This window comes from Taudactylus pleione, unplaced genomic scaffold, assembly GCF_031769625.1.
Source record: "Taudactylus pleione unplaced genomic scaffold, aTauple2 ptg000398l, whole genome shotgun sequence".
NCBI lineage: Eukaryota > Metazoa > Chordata > Amphibia > Anura > Myobatrachidae > Taudactylus > Taudactylus pleione.
The window spans coordinates 956126-970566 of record NW_028284800.1 but is presented as its reverse complement, the minus strand read 5'-3'; the positions used below and the strand labels follow the sequence as shown (position 1 = coordinate 970566).

Below are 14441 nucleotides of genomic sequence, written 5' to 3'. Positions count from 1 at the left end.
GCTGTACTTACAATATAGTGCTGCCTGTACATATAGTATAGTGGTAGGGGATGCCCCCCTGTGCTGCTGCTGTACATACAATATAGTGCTGCCTGTACATATAGTATAGTGGTAGGGGATGCCCCCCTGTGCTGCTGCTGTACATACAATATAGTGCTGCCTGTACATATAGTGTAGTGGTAGGGGATGCCCCCCCCCCCCCCTGTGCTGCTGCTGTACATACAATATAGTGCTGTCTGTACATATAGTATAGTGGTAGGGGAGCCTAGCCCTGTGCTGCTGCTGTACTTACAGTATAGTGCTGTAAGTATAGTGGTAAGGGAGACCCCCCCTGTGCTGCTGTACATACAGTATCATGAGGAGGGGTCTCCCTTGGTGACACAGGACGCTTATTACCAGCAAACACTAAATGTTGCAATAGTTTCATCAGAGCCGTAGCTTGTCATACTACTGTGACATACAGGGCTACTCATATGATGCCCTTACCATTCTTTAGGGTGGCATAGTGGCTATCATTGCTGTCTAACACAGCTGGTGTCACATAACTTCTCTACACGCAGGATGAAAGTTGTAAAATAGGATTCTGGAGCCACTATCACATACAAAAACACACACTACACTTGTACTTGCCTACGCTCCCGGGACAGCTGGGAGGCTCCAGAATGTTGGGTGTTGCTCCCGGCTGCCCACAAGAGTATTCGAGTCTCCCGCAGCTGTCCGGTGCTGCCCTCTTCACAAGTAAAGGTGGGTGGTCCAGGTGGCTGGTGATTTGCGCTGAATAATGTCATTGCAGCCACACCCCCCCCCCCCCCCCAAATGCTCACACACTTTACAATGCCAGTAATCTCAGCATTTTATAGCAGGGGGTGGAGCCAAAATCACACCCACATATGCTGTGCCACACCCTCTGCATGCCACCCCCATCCGCACTGTGACGACCTGGGAGCAGCCACAAAGTCGACAAGTATGATACGCTATTACATTAAAAACCATTGACAGGTGAAGTGAATAGTATTGATTATCTCATTACAATGGCACATATCAAGTGGGATATATTAGCCAGTAAGTGAATGTGTGTTAGAAGCAGGAAAAATAGGCAAGTGTAAGGATCTGAGCGACTTTGACAAAGTCCAAATTGGAATTGCTAGACAGATGGGTCAGAGCATCTCCAAAACGACAGGTCTTGTGGGGTGTTCCTGGTATGCAGTTAGTACCTGCAAAAGTGGTCCAAGAACTGGAGCATGGAGCTGTGTAGGAAGGTGGTCTGAGCTGATGAATCCTGTTTTCTTTTAGATCACGTGGACGGCCAGGCACGTGTGAGTCATTTACCTGTGGAAGAGATGGCACCAGGATGCACTATGCTAAGAAGGCAAGCTGGCAGAGGTAATGTGATGCTCTGGGCAATGTTCAGCTGGAAAACCTTGGGTCTTAGCATTCATGTGGATGTTACTTTGACACGTACAGTACCACCTACCTGAACTTTGTTGCAGATCAAGTACACCTCTTTAAGGCAACAGTATTCAGATGACAGTGGCCTCTTTTAGGAATGGTGAGAGGAACATGACCAAGAGTTCAAGGTCTTGCCTTGGCCTCCAAATTACCCACATCTCAAACAAATCGGGCATCTTTGGGCTGTGCTGAGAAACAAGCCTGAGCCATGAAAGACTCATCGCAAAACTTACAGGACTAAAAAGGGTCTGCTGCTAATGTCTTGGAGCTAGATACCACAGGCCACCTTCAGAGGTCGTGTGGAGTCCATGCCTCTAAGGGTCAGAGCTGTTCTGGCATTCAGTCCAATATTCTAGCCCTCACTCTGGTATAGATAAGAGTATTGTGCTCAGGTGCCCTACATTGGGATTTGGATGAACCCATGCATGTAGTAATCAATAAATTCTGGCACTCAAAGGTGTTCAAGGACAAAATTACCGTGAACATGTGCATACATATGTACCCTATGGCACACGTTCTCAAACTCGGTCCTCAGGACCCCAAACGGTGCATGTGTTCTAAGTCTCCTCACAGATTCACAAGTGAAATAATTAGCTCCACCTGTGAAACTTTTAAAATGGGTCAGTGAGTAATGACTACACCTGTTCACCTGCTGGGGGACCTGGAAAACATGTACTGTGTGGGGTCCTGGGGACAGAGTTTGAGAACCACTGCCCTATGGTATACCCCTAAGCAGAGCCGTAACTAGACATTTTGGTACCCTGTGCCAAAAATAGCATTGGTGCCCACCCCCATATCGTAAACAGGGATAGTGCGCATCGTAGGTGCGCCGACTAAAAAGGGGTGTGGTCTCTTAAGGAAAGAGCGTAGCCACACTGTAGTACCCCAATTCACATTACGCCACACAGTAGTGCCCCTTATTCACATTAAATGACATAGTAGTGTCCCTTATACACATTATACACAGTAGTAATGCCCCTTCTACATTATGCCCACAGTACAAATCCCCCCATTACACATAATGCCACACAGTACAAATCCCCCCCCCATTTACACACTATGCCACACAGTACAAATCCCCCCCCCCCTTTACAAAAGCCTGAAGGGTTAAACTCATAAAGGTCCAATCGGCCCCGTCATACGCCTTTTCTACATCCAATGCCACTACCAGGGTAGAAAGAGATCTCTCAATGACAACATGTATATGGTCTGTAAACTTGCGAGTGTTGTCAGAGGCTTGACGGCCAGAGACAAGCCCACTTGGTTTAAATGCATGAATGAGGAATAATCTTCCCAAAACGAGTGGCCAAGATCTTTGCAAAGATTTTCAAATCCACGTTTAGGAGAGATATGGGCCTGTAATTAGCATAGAGTAGGATTGCACCCTTCCTAGTGAATAACCACTATTTCCGCCCTGGTGGTGGCCTCATCAAATTTCCGACCAGTAAGAATTGCATTGTAAAGATCCAATAGTAGGGAGAGAGGTAAGAAATCCCTTATATAAAGGGGCCAAATAGCCGTCAGGGCCATGAGCAGCAGACGACTTGAGGGATTTCACCGCTTCAGACAACTCCTCAGCAGTAATTTCTATGTTTAAAGATGAGAGCTAGGAGGCCGACAGGCGCAGCAAGTCACAAGAGGAAAGGTAATCACAGATGGCTAAAAACAGCATGGGGGGAGAGGTCACAAGTGTGAAGGTTGTAGAGCAATGGATAGAAGTCGCAAAAGCTATCTGCTATAGGCTGAGGGTCATAGAATAATATACCTGAGGGATCTTTAACAGCAAGAATCCGATTTTTAGTGCGCTTAGCCCTGAGCTTGTGCACAAGGATAGCATCGGCCTTGTCGCCACGCTCATAGAACCTTGAGCTGAGTAAGCTGGCTTCTGAGCAATCGGCAGAACCCGGCGGGGGTGTTGTATTCTGCAAGTGTGTAATGCCGGCAGTGACAGAACAACGGTGGGGGCCATGCTGCATTTGGTAGCATGGCCCCTGCTAACGATATCCCCCGCCGGACCGGCATGCAGGATGTCACTGCCGACTCGCGGGAACGCTTATAGTCAGCGACATAGTGGGTATACACTGGTTGATGTGGACGATATGGCGGCCTGATCCGCCAGATTGGGCGACATATCATCAAGTGTGTACCCAGCTTTAGGAAAACACTGACATATGGATGCAAGGTGGGCAACACGGGACTCAAGGGTGACAATTTGTTGTCGTTCCACCTTCTTATGAGTGGAGGATATATTTGCAGGAAGTGGCCTTGGAGAGTAGCCTTAAGGGCCTCCCAAATAATGGTGTGAGGTGTGCTGAGTGTCATTATGTTCGCAGAAATCTTCTAGAACTTGATTGATTTTGGTGTGAAGTTGTGAACATCATCTCTAAGTAGAAGTGAACCCCAGTTCCTAATGTCATGTCCAGAACTAGAAGGGCTCAATTTGAAAATAAATGGAGGTAGTATAAAAAAAATGTTTTTCCTTTTTTTGCAAAGTACATAGAACACATGGCATATCATTTTCACTGCTTTGGTGTAGGTAATGGTAATTGTTTTCCCTGTAGATGGAATTAGCTTTTACATACCTAGCATGGGTGGATTTTCCTTTTAATATTAACTAAACCTATGTGTCAAAAAAAAATAAAAAATACAGAGTACAAAGCTCAGAGTGTTTTTAAACTAGATCATAGCACTCATGTAAGTCACCTCATGTAAGTCACCTGCACATTACTGACTTTTCGCAGCAGTTTTAGAGCTGATCATGTTTAACTTAAACACAGAAAGACCACTTCACAAATTAAAAGTGCTGAATTTATTTCACTAAAACACGCTGCCTTGACAGTCACATATGTGTAAATAGCAGATTTAGGCAAATTTGCCAAGGATCAGAATAAGTATAGCAACAAAATAGTCTTTACACCTGAGATTTAGCCGACCAAAATCACCAAGATAACGATCAGGCTTTTGGTAAAACTGGTCAGCATATGGCTGCTATCTGCCTGTGTGCTCGGTCACCTGCCGATCATACTCACAGGCAGCAAGGGGTAGTGACTGTGGCTCGAGAAATGACTGACCTCAGCAGTAGACATGACCTTTTAGCTATTTTGCCCTGTGTATGTTACAGTGATTTTAACCACTTTAATCAATTTGTATGTAGCGACAGAGACTTGTAAAACTAAAACAAAAAAACTATGTAACAGCACGCACAAAGACTGCTAATTCCTCTGCTGAAGAGTAATTTTCAGAGATGAAGTACAAAAGATGTATGAAGAAATATGGTGATTAGCAGTTCAGTTGTTAGTAGTAGTCAACGCACCATACCATATTTTGGTTCCTATACACTGCAGTTTTCGGCACCGATCGTATTTTCAATCTATTTGAGGTCTGCAGAAAATAGATTTTATGTGTTTAAGGCATTTTCTAGGTTTTTATTTCTTCCTATTATTTATGATCTGTGTAGTGGAAAAGCTCATTTCACATTAGAATGAGCATAATTGCAAATTATATTGTATTGGTAATAACATGTATTTTTCCCTCTTGTACAGTTGTATGTAAGAATCCTTGTAAGGGTCTGTGGGCCTGAGTCAGAGCCGGACGCTATTTGCGGTCGTTCGTCCAGAAAATAGGGGTGTCTATTCAAATGAACCGTTCGCTCTTTGCGGTCTGTTCACGCCTCTATGTCTGAACGAGCGAACAGAACTTGCGGTCGTTTTTTGATAAATACGCCCCCTGGCCGCTCGCATCCTACATCATGTCCTCTATTTATTAGATTAATCGAGTACATCGACCAGCGTATGAACTGCTCGCTATTCTTGTGGTTGGTTTTTGCTACCACAATCTTGCGAGCAGTTCTGGCTATAAAATAACCCAGTGACGTGGTCAATGACGCTGCTGTATTAATTATGCACACCCTTAAAATGCCCGTTTTGACCTTTAAGCACGCCTGCGTTCGGATCTCCACTCCCCGTTTTCAAGCACCTTCCCCTGTTACCACCCACATACGCCTCATTCTGTCACTCAAAATAGCAGGCTCTGAATCAGGCCCAGGTCTGGTGTGTGGAAAGGTGACAAAACCTTTGAAGCCGGGCAAGAGGTTGCAAGGTCTGTCTTCCTGAATCAGTCATAAACCTGTCTCACTGTATATGGCATAAAAGAAATAGGTCTGTGGAATATGACAGCTGGCCAGACCCTTCCTAAAACAGTTCTTAAGAGCCCTGTGTTCTGTTTGGGGACAGTGATCAAAAGAATGGCTGGACCAGGGAGACACTCGGTATCCGGAGGTGTCAATCTCTTCACCTAGTCACTGGGCACGTTTATTGACCCAGGCCTGTTTCCCAAACTTCACATAGTGCTGAATGTGTAATTAAAGAACCCCTGTTGAAGTGGCTAGGAAACCCTGAGCTTCAGCCAGCTAAACAACTTACTCTGAGCTGAAAAGGGTTAAAATCATCCCCAGGGAGGGCGCGAGTGGGGTGCCTGGAAAAGCAGGCATTAATATGCAAGTCAACCCTGGCCCATTGTTCATCCTGCATGAGGCTATCAAAGGATACAGATGACCCCCTAATTCGTCACTGGGAAGGCCTCATCCCAGAACCATTTAATTCAATGTGATCTGAATGGGAAGCAGTCGGGAATCCGACGGACGTAATCCCGACCGCCGGCTTCCCGGCTGTCTAATCCCGGCAAGGCACTAATGACAGCCGTCGATATCCTGACGCCTGTCATTAGACCTACGCTGGGAGCCCGACACCCGGCTTACCGGTTGAAGGTAAGCCGGGCGTGGACAGCCACGGGGGGAAGGGAGAGGGTTAGGTTAGGGGCTCCCGGGGGTGACTTAGGGTTAGGCACCCCCACGTGAGGTTAGGTTTAGGCTAGGGTAAGGGGGGGTTAGGGTTAGGCACCCCCCGGGTAACTTAGGTGCAGGCTGCGGGGAAGGGGGGGGTTAGGTTTAGGCACTTAGGGGGGGATTAGGTTTAGGTACTTGGGGGGGAGGTAAGGATTAGGCACCCCTAAGGGAGGTTTAGGGGGGGGAATTAGGTTAGTTATACTTACCCTAAGGACAATCGGGATTTCCTCCTCTGACGGGCTGCCGCTGTCGGGATTAGAACAGTCAGCCATTCATACTGAATCCAGTCTGAATGGTTAGTTTCTCCCCTTTTATTATTTGATTTGATTTTCTGGAAAGTGTGAGTAACTGTGTGATTATTTTTTTTTTAACATTATTATATTCCTTGTAACTTTTTGTACATAAGCTTTGAAGATATTCTTGAATTAAACATTAATTCTAGTTCTGGATCTGTGTTTTTTTTGTGACCCAAGGCATCATATGGCCCTGGTTTCCTATTTTTACTAAGTGTGCATAATTGTATGGGCAGGTAAGGGCAAAGGCTTACCTCGTGTTTTAACAATAAAGTTCCCCTTTGCTGGCGGCATTTACCAGGTTTAGTTAATCACACGTGCTGAGGTAACCTGTAAAGGTCACGGGGCGGCTATTCTCAGATTGGCGTATCTGGAGGGTATTTATTATCGTATATTGCCCTCTTCTGCTGTGTATATTGCCTGTCAGGTACATAACTTATATCAGACACCCATGTCCATATACTCATACAAGCTTGTTTCAATTCCAGTTCACTCTTCATAAAGGAAAGTATTGCATTATCCCAGTTACATCCAATACTGAAATCACATGTTTTTATTTCGAGAAAAGTAGAAATCTATCCCTCGGTTCTTGTTGTTTAGGCATGTTAGATGAGCCTTTTCCTCTCCCATCCAGGTGTACACCACTAGCCTTTAAAAGAATAAAAAGACAAACTTAAAAAAGAATTAAGAGAAAACCATTAGTTCAAAGAAGTAAATTTGACGTAAATGACACAATAAATGTATTATTAGGAGCAGCAGTGTTGCTATATTAATAAAAAGGGGGTGACAATGCTGATTTATAATCAAGGAGAAACATGCATCCTATGGGTACCAGATATTTCTAGTTATGGTCCAGATGACTAGTCTACAAATCTCTAGCACAATATGGGGTGGGAGAATGCTTGCAAATGATCTTGTAGGAGGAAGTTCACTTATATAAAACAGCACAAAAATGAAATAAAACAAAATTAAGATTTTTTTTCTTTTTTTTTTTTCTTCTTCTAGTGTAAACTGATTACATGCCTCCTAACTAATTTACTTTCCAAAGCGGTACCCCACCTATGGCGTGCCGTGTGTGGGGCCGTGGTCTTGGGGAGCAGGCATGGCTTTGAGCCACATCCCCCATTTTAGTCACTCTGGAGGTGTGCCCAGCGCTCCCTGAGCAATTAAGCTGCCTCCAGGCTCTCCTCCCTGCACGGTTTACATGTTCAGTAGTCACACGCTGCTTTGCTTACTACTCATATTTCAGGGGCGTATTTATAGTAGGTGCATGGTGTACGGGGCAGGGGGTCCAGGGGGCGCCATACACCCTGCACCCATAAAACTTACCTCTCTGGAGTCCCACGGCCATTTTTCCATCGTTTGCGTATGCATACAGGGAAAATGGCCGCAGCAGCCATTTTCCCGGTGACCTGTGTATGCGCTATAGACTCTGGGCACACTCTAGTGCCCAGAGTCTAAATGCGGCGCTAGCCGCGCACTGCTGAGTGCGCAGCCGGCCGGAGAGGAGGGGGCCCGTGTCAGAGACTGCACACGGGCCCCCTCTCTAGAAATGCCAATGTCATATTTACTACTATTGGTAAATATGAGCAGGAGGCTGACTGTGGTGATCCGTCATATGTCACTTCTCTTTACTAGACTGGTTAAAAACAGACAGACAAGATTACAGTCTTCAGATTGTATGGTCCCTTTTTATGTATTCTATATCAGTGTTTCTCAAACCCAGTCCTCATGGAACTCTAACAGTGAGTGAATTCAACTTAGCCTCAGGAATAATTAGTACGATCTTTAGATCGACTGGGTTAGTCAATTGACACCTATGCTCCAGCTAGATGATCTGGAAAGCAATGTTAGGGTTCCACGAGGACCGGGTTTGAGAAACAAACACTGTTCTATATTCCTCACTGGTGCGTGGAACATTGTAGAACCATATAAAACAACTATAATAATTATAATAATAATATACTGTTCCTCTTAACACATAAGTTATACTACAGTGTGGTCATTAGACAGCATCACTTATAAAAGGTAAAATTATTAGAGCCTTATAGATATTATCCACACTTGTAACAAGAGTGCGAGTTCTGCAGAAGAACTTACCGCTCTCTGGTTGATGTGTCTACTCCATTCTGGAGCCATGACAATTGGAAGTGGGTATGTCTCTCCAAGAGTTACATTAGCATGTGCTAGTGAGGCATTGGTCAGTGCTCAAGGTGTGTGCGCGTCTCCCCCTTTAATCTGCTGCAGTTCTGGAACCCATAGTTGGATGTAATCACCCTTTTATAGAGAGGGAGCGTGAAACACAAATCACCACTTTACAAAATAACTTGGGATTCTGACAGCTAATCACAGGCATAAGCAGATGCATAGACACTGCATGACTATCTCAGAACACAACCAGCAGTTGAATGGTTGGGAGCAAAACTGGTTTCATGATAATAACTTCAGCTCCTGTTACACAAACAATTGAGAATTGCAAAGATTCATTCAAAACCTAAAAACATACAGTGCAAACTAAAAATGGTACACAAAAAATGGAGAGTTATGGTAAAACTTACTCTTGTTAACTCTTTCTTCGAAGTCCATAGGGTCCACAGGGAGACAATGGTGTGTAGGTGGGACTTGAGGGACCGGCCACCAACAGCAAAGCTTTTCAATTCCAGGATGCTCCGGTCCTTCCCCCTATACCCCACCCACAGCCTGAGGGCAACTCAGTTTTGTTAACAAGCCCAAGGCAGGAGCAGGATAGGAGAGAAGGAAGACCGGTACACTGAAGAATCACACTTAGACAGAGAAGGAAACAAGTAACCAAGAAAAGAAACCCATAGAGGCCAGGTGTGTCAGGGCGGGTGCCCTGTGGACTTCAAAGAGAGAGAGTTAACAAGGGTAAGTTTAACCAGAACTCTCCTTTTCTTCTTCTTCAGTGTCCATAGGGCTCCACAGGGAGACAATGGGGATGTCCCTAAGCAGTTGTTCAAGAAGAAGAGAATCCTGTTCCCGAAGGAAGCATCCTGAGATGTAAATGTATCAAAGGCATAGAACCTAAGAAAGTTGCGTACAGAGGACCATGTAGCTGCCTTGCATAGTTGTTCAGCAGAGGCGCCACGCTGGGATGCCTACGAGGGACCGAAAGAGCGAGTAGAATGAGCAGATACTGTAGCTGGCACAGGAAGGCCAGTCTGCGCGTAAGCCTGTGAGATGGTCATGCAAATCCTTCTGGCCAGAGTCTGTTTGTTAGCTGGCCATCGCTTCTTATGGAATCCATATAAGATGAAGAGGGAGTCTGATTTCCGGTTGGAACTAGTGCGGTCCACATAGATCTTTAGAGCACGGACCACATTAAAGAGACCTCATCTGCTTGGAGGTCTGTTAATTGAAAGGTCGGAACCAGAATTTCCACATTAATGTGGAAACGAGAAACCACCTGTGGAAGGAAGCCTAGGCGCGATCGAAGAACAGCCCTGTCTGGAAAGAAAGAATAAAAATGGGGTGCGACATCAAGGCGCCCCTAAATCAGATACCCTACAGGGCAGATGCTATAGCCAAAAGAAACAGCATTCGCAGTGAACCACTAGACATCTACTGATTCCAAGGGTTCAAATGGAGGTTCCTGAAGTGCGTGGAGAACCACTGACAAATCCCACGGAGCCACAGGAGGGACAAAGGGAGGTTGTATACGTAGAACACCCTGCAGGAAGGCATGAACATCCAGTGGAGGAGCAATTCTGCGGTGGAACCAGATGGACAGAGCAGAGACATACACCTTTAGAGATGCTAGGCCAAGATCCAATCCAGCCTGAAGATAGGCAAGTATTCTAGAAACCTTAAAAACTTGAGGATCATAGCTTCTAGAAGCACACCACTGGAAATAATGTATGTATGCCATACCTGGTGATAAATCATGGCAGAGGCCGGTTTACGAGCTCTGATCATGTTCTGGACCACAGAGCTAGAAAATCCCTTAGACCTTAGGAGGGATGTCTCAAGAGCCAAGCAGTTAAAGACAGGCGGGCCAGGACTGGATGTAGACAGGAACCCTGAGATAACAGGTCTGGTCATAGAGAAAGTTGAAGAGGAACATTTATGGGGAGACTTTGAAGGTTGGAGTACCAATGGCGTCTGGGCCGAGCCGGAGTTACCAACAGGACTGAGCCCCCTTCTTGTTTGAATTTCTGAAGAACTTGAGGAAGAAGGGATATTAGAGGGAAGAGGTACGCCAATTGTAAGGTCCACCTCACAGAAAAAAATCCACGAATGCCACGTTGGGGTCCCTGGTCCTGGCTCCGGAGCCAAACAATACGGCGGGCTACTACAGAAGTGGCAGATGCCTTGTAGGCTAGGAGTGCCGTATCCATGGCTGCTTCACTCAAATAGGAGGCTGCATCTCTAATGTGAGATATGTAGGACAGCTGTACCTTCGAAGCATCAGGGAATTGTTTATTCTAGGGCCTCTGCCCAACTCTCAATGGCCTTAGCCACCCAGACCGTAGCCCTAGCAAGACAAGCAATAGCTCCTGTAAGAGAGTATATAGATTTTAGACAACCTTCCATCCTTCTATCCGTAGTCTCCTTTAAGGAGGTTGCAGTATGGATAGGTAAGGTAGCATTTTTAACCAGACGTGTCACGTGGGAATCCACTGCTGGGAGAACTTACCATCTAGTAGAATCAGTAGCGGGAAGATGGTAAAAGGAACTTAAAACGCATAAGCTAGGTACACACTGGCAGATACATTGGCCGATAAATTGATCGGCCAATGTATCTGCTGCCCGTCGGGCAGTGTGTACCCGCGTTATGTCGGTGAACGTCGGCGCTCACCGACATATCACATTGGCTGTGCTGCACAGCTGATGGACAGATATGTCTGCAGACATATCTGTCCACTGGCAGGTGTGCACGGGCGGTCTGCAGAGGAGGGGGGTGGCACATGCCCACCGCCCGCCGGAACCCGCATCAAGACAGATGATGGCCGTTCAGTGTATATGAACACACCTGCAGATATATCTGTCAGGTGTGTATCCACCTTTAGGCAGCTGAAATCTTTTACTGGGCATTTCCACGCCTCACTCATATGATCAGATAGCTGATTAGAGTGAGGGAATTCTGGTAAAATTACCTGTTGTCATTTAAAGAATGGCGGTTTTGCCTTAGGAGCAGTTTCTGTCTCTTCTATTTGAAGAATAGATTTTACAGCTCTTACAAGTGCAGATATATTCAATTTAGAGGGGGGGTTCCTTGTCTCCCGAATGGGAGTCAGAGTGAGAGGGGTCTGCGTCTTCTGCCTCCCCAGATGATACATTAGAATCTGATAGCTGGGTGGACTGGGAAGATAACACAGCATGCTTAGTAGCTTTACTAGGTAAGGGTCTCTCTTTTAGCAGTATTTGCTAAAAAAGCTGTAGGAGGTATCCGCCATAATCTGCACTGAGGTAGAAAGTATGTCTTCCCATGGGGGAGGCAAAGGATTTGCAGGGAGTACCTGCTGTGGCCATCCCATAGGGGGAGCTACCACAGGGACAGTTAGATGGTCCGTAATTTTTGCCAGCACTTGTGAAAGAGTAGCCATGGGTGGATCCTGAGGAGAGGACACCGGGGCTGATGGGCCCGGGGCAGTAGAACACAATGCACAAAGACTATCCTGAATGAGGTCCTCTGAAGTTAAGTCTGCTGAGCAGGACTTACAAGACACCAGAGTGGGAGGAGCAGGCTGTTTGTCAGTCTTGCCTCTGCTAGACATAGCTGCAAATATAATGTAACACACAATCTGGCACAGTGCAGTGAGCAAGCCAGCTGTATGGTTAATATGGCACAGTGTAGTACGCAACAGCGATATATAGTATGTGATAGCCCTCACAAATATATGGAGATGTGAGGTGCAATGAACCCCCTATACCTTTAGTATGCCAGGGTTATAGTAGAAGAAAGGGGAAGGTATAAGCTGACACTTGTCACAATTGGTGTCTGCGAGTTACCTGTCTCAGGTGGTGATCGGGTTTCAACGGAGGCCGGCATGACTGGAATCACAGATAATGTAGATAGCTCTATTTATAAGACTTGTGTAGCAGTGAAAACTGCCTTTGATGATAAATGACAGGAACTGGAGGGACCGGCAGGAAGACTTGTTGAATTGAACTGATGAACTAAGAACTTGACTCTGGACTGGAACAACGTGGACTGAACTGATGAGCTTGGAACTTGACTCTGGACTGGAACAACGTGGATAGAACTGATGAGCTTGGAACTTGACTCTGGACTGGAATGTGACAATGGCTGAAGGGAAGTCAGGTAATGCTGAGATGAGGGCTAAACAGGGTAATCTGGAAATGCTGTGACAAGGTTGGAACTCAGGTGCAGGCTGGATAGGATAATTGGGAATAACAGGTTTCAGGAAGGAATGGGTAGGTTTGGGAATTTTAGGTTCAGGGAGGGAGTAGGAAGGTAAAAGGGGCAGGAGTTGATCCACAGCAGGAAGCAAGGCAGGGTGACACGATGCAGGTTTACAGAGTGCCAGGGACCAACCAGGAGTAGGACTAGCAGCAGAGCACAGGCCAGGTATTGCTGTAACAGGACGTCTGGATGCCAGGTATTACTGTAGCAGGTTTTCGGGATGCACCAGGGGTTGCTGTCAGCAGGCTTACTGGATTGCCAGGTTTGGCTGTAACAGGTTTTCTGGAAGCACCGGGGGTTGCTGCCAGCAGATTTACTGGATTGCCAAGTACAGCTGAAACAGGTTTTCTGGATAGCGCCAGGGATTGCTGTAGCAGGTTTCAGGGATATACTTGAATGCAGGAACAGCATGAACCATACACCACGGGAAGACGAGATGTTCAGGCCCAGAATGCTATCAGGAGAGGATATACATACCATGGGTCTGGCAGCAATTGGTGGATACGGACAGGTGGTCTGGTAGTAGCATTCTGAGTGGTGGAAGGCACAACATGCAGAGGGAGTATTCATCACTGCAGCTCTGAGAATCAGAACCACACCTGCGATTCCAATCAGGGCTAGCAGTGCTCACAGACAGAGGAGAGGCCAGGTGCAATAATCAGAGCAAATCCTCCAGGCAAATTACACACACAGATCCATGGGGAAGCTGACAGGGGTAAGTCCCAAGGCAAAAGGTGACAACTAGACAGGGTCGTGACAACACTCATATGAAAAAGAAAACAAACAGCAGGCTAGCATAAATCACATAGAATGCAGAATATACAATATACTGGACCTTGGTAGAGGTATACAGGGAGATTGGACCCAGCGTTCCCGGAGACCTGAATGTGGGTCTCAGTGGGGGAGGAGCAGGTCAGGGAGCAGCAGGACCGCAGTGGAATGGCGCCCTGAGCTGGGGGAGGGGCCGCAGGGAGAGCGCCTTCTCCCCATGCAGACATTAACCACCGGGTCCCCTGGCCTTACACATGCCTGCGTAAGTGCTTGTAATGCCCTGGTGGGCATTACAGCTTCCTCCGTCGTGCGCATGCGCAGTGGGGGAACATCGACCCGCTTGTGAGCGACCTGCGCTCGCGAACGGGTCTGAATAACCCCCAGTGTGTAGGTAATGGGAATATTCAAAGTGAATACAACATTAAATAAAAATGAATGTAACATTACACCACTGATTGACGTGAAGGCAGAATGTAACTTGTGGAAAAGATTCTTAGATGTTAGGGTGCATACACATCGTCTAGAGTGTACCCTTAATTGCGCGTTCCCGCACATGACATACAAGATAGTTTGCTTGACTGTGCTGTATGGTCAACCAAACAATATTGTGTGTGTGGTAGTGCATTTTAATGAAGGAAGGAACGAGTTATTGTTCCTTTTTTCACTAAATCGTCTAGTGCGGTGGTTCCCCAGGTTTTTA

General features: G+C 46.3%; 1 pseudogene across 1 annotated transcript in view; it reads right to left on the bottom strand.

Annotated features, from left to right (window-relative positions):
• Nucleotides 1-4261: 4261 nt before the first annotated feature.
• LOC148506661 (cryptochrome DASH-like) overlaps nt 4262-14441 on the bottom strand; it is a 57812-nt pseudogene continuing 47632 nt past the window's right edge. Inside the window, exons 14-15 of the transcript XR_015869759.1 lie at nt 8686-8862; nt 4262-7234 (exon numbers count right to left, since the gene is read on the bottom strand). The product of XR_015869759.1 is annotated as a cryptochrome DASH-like (transcript). The remainder of the gene's footprint in view (nt 7235-8685; nt 8863-14441) is intronic.